Raw genomic sequence first — 5,024 nt, 5'->3', positions numbered from 1 at the left:
GGACACATGTTTAAAAATGATGCTCCGCCCCAATATGGTTTCTTTTTATATTATGTTGAAAATATAAATAACAAAATTCATCATCTCAACGATTTCTACATGTACAAGTTGTGCAACCATCCAACATGGGTTTTTGATCTGTAGACTAGCTGTTACTGAAGGATCAGCCAGTACAATATTTGTCTGTAATAAAAAATGTTGGCTATTTAAAAAATCATTCAGATTTTGTATGTGGCTTTTTCTTGCTTTATAACATTTCCTTATAAGATTATCTTTAAAGATTATGAAAAAAAAATCCCAAGCCCATTGATTCCAACTCATAGTGACCCTATAGGACAGAGTAGAATAGGCACATAGAGTTTCCAAGGAGCGCCTGGTAGATTCAAGCTGCAGACCTTTTGGTTAGTAGATGTAGCTCTTAACCATTATGCCACCAGGGTTTCCAATTAAAGATTATAGAAGTCCATTATCTTTGTTTTATATAATTTAAGATATTTTAGAGATGCATGAAGTGAGTTGGTAATAATAATAAAAAAAGAACTATTTGGAGAAACTAGTTCTTTAAAGAGAATTCTTGAGATGATTTCAAACTTATGAAACAATGTAATTATATAACACTTTAATGGATCTATTCAATTGTAGTGATAGATATGTAATTTTCTCATTCTGAGAGTTTTTAGCACTCGATATTTTGGAATTTAGCTTCTCCTGAAAAGTGATAAAATTGGCATAGGTGTGTCACATGATACTCTCAGCAGTCCTACGAACTTGGGGAGGAGCTGAAGTGTGCCTTTAGAGCAGCACCGCCCAACAGACATGGAATGAGTCACCTATGTGATTTTAATTATTCTAACAGCCACATTTTAAAAAGTAAAACAAAAAAAAGGTGAAATTAGCTTTAATAATGTTTTACTTACCCCAATCTATATAAAGTATTATCATTTCAACATACCATTAAATTAATTTTTTGTGAAATTGATTTTTGAAATGAACTTTTTTTGGCACTAAATCCTTGAAATCTGGTATGTATTTTATACTTACAGCACATTCCAGTTTGTATTAGACGCTTTTCACATGCTCATTGGCTACATGTGGCTCTGGCTACAGGGAAGCTTCGGAGCTTTACACTTCCATCCTGCACTTATTACAGCTGAATTTTTGCACCCATGAAATCACATTATGTACTGTTTGGATACATGTCTATATAACATTGATGTTGTTGTTGTTGTTAGGTTCCATCGAGTCGATTCCGACTCATAGTGACCCTATGCACAACAGAACGAAACACTGCCTGGTCCTCAACCATCCTTACAATCGTTGTTATGCTTGAGCTCATTGTTGCAGCCACTGTGTCAATCCACCTCGTTGAGGGTCTTCCTCTTTTCCACTGACCCTGTACTCTGCCAAGCGTGATGTCCTTCTCCAGGGACTGATCCCTCTTGACAACATGTCCAAAGTATGTCAGATGCAGTCTCCTCATCCTTGCTTCTAAGGAGCATTCTGGTTGTACTTCTTCCAAGACAGATTTGTTTGTTCTTTTGGCAGTCCACGGTATCTTCAATATTCTTCGCCAACAGCACAATTCAAAGGCATCAATTCTTCTTCGGTCTTGCTTATTCATTGTCCAGCTTTCACATGCATATGATGTGATTGAAAATACCATGGCTTGGGTCAGGCACACCTTAGTCTTCAAGGTGACATCTTTGCTCTTCAACACTTTAAAGAGGTCCTTTGCTGCAGATTTACCCAGTGTAACGCATCTTTTGATTTCTTGACTGCTGCTTCCATGGCTGTTGATTGTGGATCCAAGTAAAATGAAATCCTTGACAGCTTCAATCTTTTCTCCATTTATCATGATGTTGCTCATTGGTCCAGTTGTGAGGATTTTTGTTTTCTTTATGTTGAGGTGCAAACCATACTGAAGGCTGTGGTCTTTGATCTTCATTAGTAAGTGCTTCAAGTCCTCTTCACTTTCAGCAAGCAAGGTTGTGTCATCTGCATAACGCAGGTTGTTAATGAGTCTTCCTCCAATCCTGATGCCCTGTTGCTCTTCATATAGTCCAGCTTCTTGGATACTTTGCTCAGCATACAGATTGAATAGGTATGGTGAAAGAATACAACCCTGACGCACACCTTTCCTAACTTTAAACCACTCAGTGTCCCCTTTTTCTGTCCAAACAACTGCCTCTTGATGTATGTAAAGGTTCCTCATGAGCGCAATGAAGTGTTCTGGAATTCCCATTCTTGGCAACGTTATCCATACACAGAGTCATTATACCAAAAAGAATTAGTTAATGTTCAACCATTTCAAGAGGTAGCATATGATCAGGAACTGATGGTACTGAAGGAAGAAAAGCTGTTCTGAAGGCACTGGTGAAAAACAAGGCTCCAGTTATTGATGGAATATCAATTGAGATGTTTCAACAAACAGATGCGGCGCTGGAGGTGCTCACTTGTCTATGACAAGAAATACGGAAGACAGCTTCCTGGCCAACTGACTGGAAGAGATCCATATTTATGCCCATTCCCAAGAAAGGTGATCCGACTGAATGTGGAAATTATAGAACAGTATCATTAATATCACATGCAAGCAAAATTTTGCTGAAGATCATTCAAAAGCAGCTGCAGCAGTGTATCGACAGGGAACTGCCAGAAATTCAGGCCAGTTTCAGAAGAGGACGTGGAACCAGGAATATCATTGCTGATGTCAGATGGATCCTGGCTGAAAGCAGAGAATACCACAAGAATGCTTACCTGTGTTTTATTGACTATGCAAAGGCATTCGACTGTGTGGATCATAACAAATCATGGATAACAATATTAATGAGGTCCCTCTAAAGAAACTGAGACTGAAGGTTGTTGAGAAATGGAATGCTTATCTCACTACTTGCTCAGTATTTGGGGTCTATCTCCACCCATCAAAGTCCTTGGGTAGACTATTTTATTCACAATGGTTGTTGGTTCCTAAATTTTTTCTTTTCTCTTTTTTTAATCAGAAAGTTGAGTTTCTGGCAGTGGTCATTTAGCACTTAATGTGGTTACCACTCATTTACAACTTATTATATTTTGGCCTCAATTAAAACGTTTTCATTTAATTTTTGGGCTAACTTAGACAAACATCAAAATGATAAAAAGGCATACAGTAGAAAGTCTCCTCTTGCCCTTCTCCCCTATCTGCTCAGTTGCCAACTGTCCAGTGCATAATCATTGTATTTTATTTCTTATTTATACTCCTAGCTAATGAAGCTTAAGCTTCAGGACTCTTCATTTGCCTAGGTTCCTTCCAAGGTCCTGGGTGAAGTTCCAGAAATGTGTTTGCAAAGATATGGGTTTTTGGGTTGATGAAGTGTTCTGGAGTTAGCGGTGATGGTTGCACAACTTTGTGTATGTACTAAAGACAATAAAATATTTTCAACTGCAGTAAGTTAAGACTATTGTCTCTTTCCACTCCAATTTCCCTCCATTATACCTTCTCTCATATTACATGGTAATAGAGTGGTTTTCTCCATTTTGAGGATCTAGCAATGGGGAAATCTAGTTAGGAATACTTTTTAATTTAGTTTATATAGATATCTTTATGTGGTTTATAGTCACTTTTATGTATAATTTAGTTATTGGTAGCTGTTCTGGTACAGGAATATTCCTACTGTCAATTTTGATGAATCACCCAGGCTCATGACGGAAAGAAGAAGGGCCAGAGATTGTATCAACACATGGACACATCATAGGTTACACAATACTGGAAAAACATATATAGTGAAGGAGAAACAAAGTTTAAGATGTAGGAAACCTGATCAAATCACCCAAAATAGCTGGAATTACTGGCAGAAAGTGTAGTGCTGAACCCTTAATTTTCTGAAGCTATCTTTTATGCTGTGATTGACAGTGGAGGTGGAAAGTGAGATTAATAGTCTAGGTTCTTTGCAGGTTATGTTCCCAGAGGACGATCAGTAGGCGTAGAATTTGGACTCAAAAAGCCTAAACTAAAAAAACCCCACAAGTTTGGACTCAAAAAACCTGAACCATGTCAGCATTTGGTGTAAAAACTTGGCAGAAACATGCTCAACTTGCTCGGTATCAGAGAGAGCCAAGAAATGTATTTGGCAACTCTTTTTTCTGGGACAGGCACATTTGGTATCATTAAATTTATGAACTTTCTAGCATTGTCTCTTGCCAAACTGCCCAAGAAGAGCATTTGTATATTTTACTATTTACATTTGGTGGGAAGGCTCAGTTCTTAAAGCTAGAAGCTGTAAATTTCAATTTGTTCTAAAATGTTCCCACACAATTATGAACTAATAGTGTAATAAAGGATTGTCTTCTGGGGAAAAAAACAAAAAGTGAGAAGCCAAAAGCTGGTCTGTGGAAAATTCTCCCAAACATTAACCTGTTAAAACCTTTTGCTATGTAGTAGATTTCTGCTCAAACTGACCCAATAGGACAGAGTAGAACTGCTCTGCAGGGTTTCCAAAGAGCGGCTGGTGGATTCAAACTGCTGACCTTTGGGTTAGCAGCCAAATGCTTAACCACTGCGCCACCAAGGTCGTTTCCAAACATTAGACATGTAAAATTATAAATGGAGGATTTTGTTCTCATTGACATCTGATCAGAACCAAAGTTCTCTCAGTCAGGGGTATACTCAACAACAAAGTACATACAGTTATAAATGCACCATGCATCTTTTATTTATTTATTTTTATGGGAATTGTGCAAAATATCATTAACCAATAATTTTTATGTTTGTAGAACACAAACTTATAGCAATGGCACAAAGGGTGAGTATGTCTGTGTAAGGTCACACATTTTATGTACCCCAATGTTTTGAATTTTATCTTAGCATATCTAACAGAGTTTATCCTGACAAAGTCTGATGCTTTCTGAGGAATGGCACACATCATTGCTACTGAGGCAGGATATGATCAACCATGTTAGAGGAAAGTTTCAATAAGCTATCTGTGGTTGCCATAGAATATACCATTATAAATTAATTATTATCAAAGAAGCAATCAAAGAATAAGCAGCCA

General features: G+C 37.4%; 1 non-coding gene across 1 annotated transcript; it reads left to right on the top strand.

Moving 5' to 3' along the window:
* The first annotated feature begins 3,788 nt into the window (after positions 1 to 3,788).
* LOC111752395 (small nucleolar RNA SNORD65) lies at positions 3,789 to 3,861 on the top strand. The gene has a single exon (XR_002787349.1). It is a non-coding gene; the product is annotated as a small nucleolar RNA SNORD65 (small nucleolar RNA).
* Positions 3,862 to 5,024: the final 1,163 nt, after the last annotated feature.

The sequence above is a fragment of the Loxodonta africana genome, chromosome 1 (genome assembly GCF_030014295.1).
Source record: "Loxodonta africana isolate mLoxAfr1 chromosome 1, mLoxAfr1.hap2, whole genome shotgun sequence".
In the NCBI taxonomy this organism is placed as follows: domain Eukaryota; kingdom Metazoa; phylum Chordata; class Mammalia; order Proboscidea; family Elephantidae; genus Loxodonta; species Loxodonta africana.
This window is presented reverse-complemented; position numbering and strand designations above follow the sequence as displayed.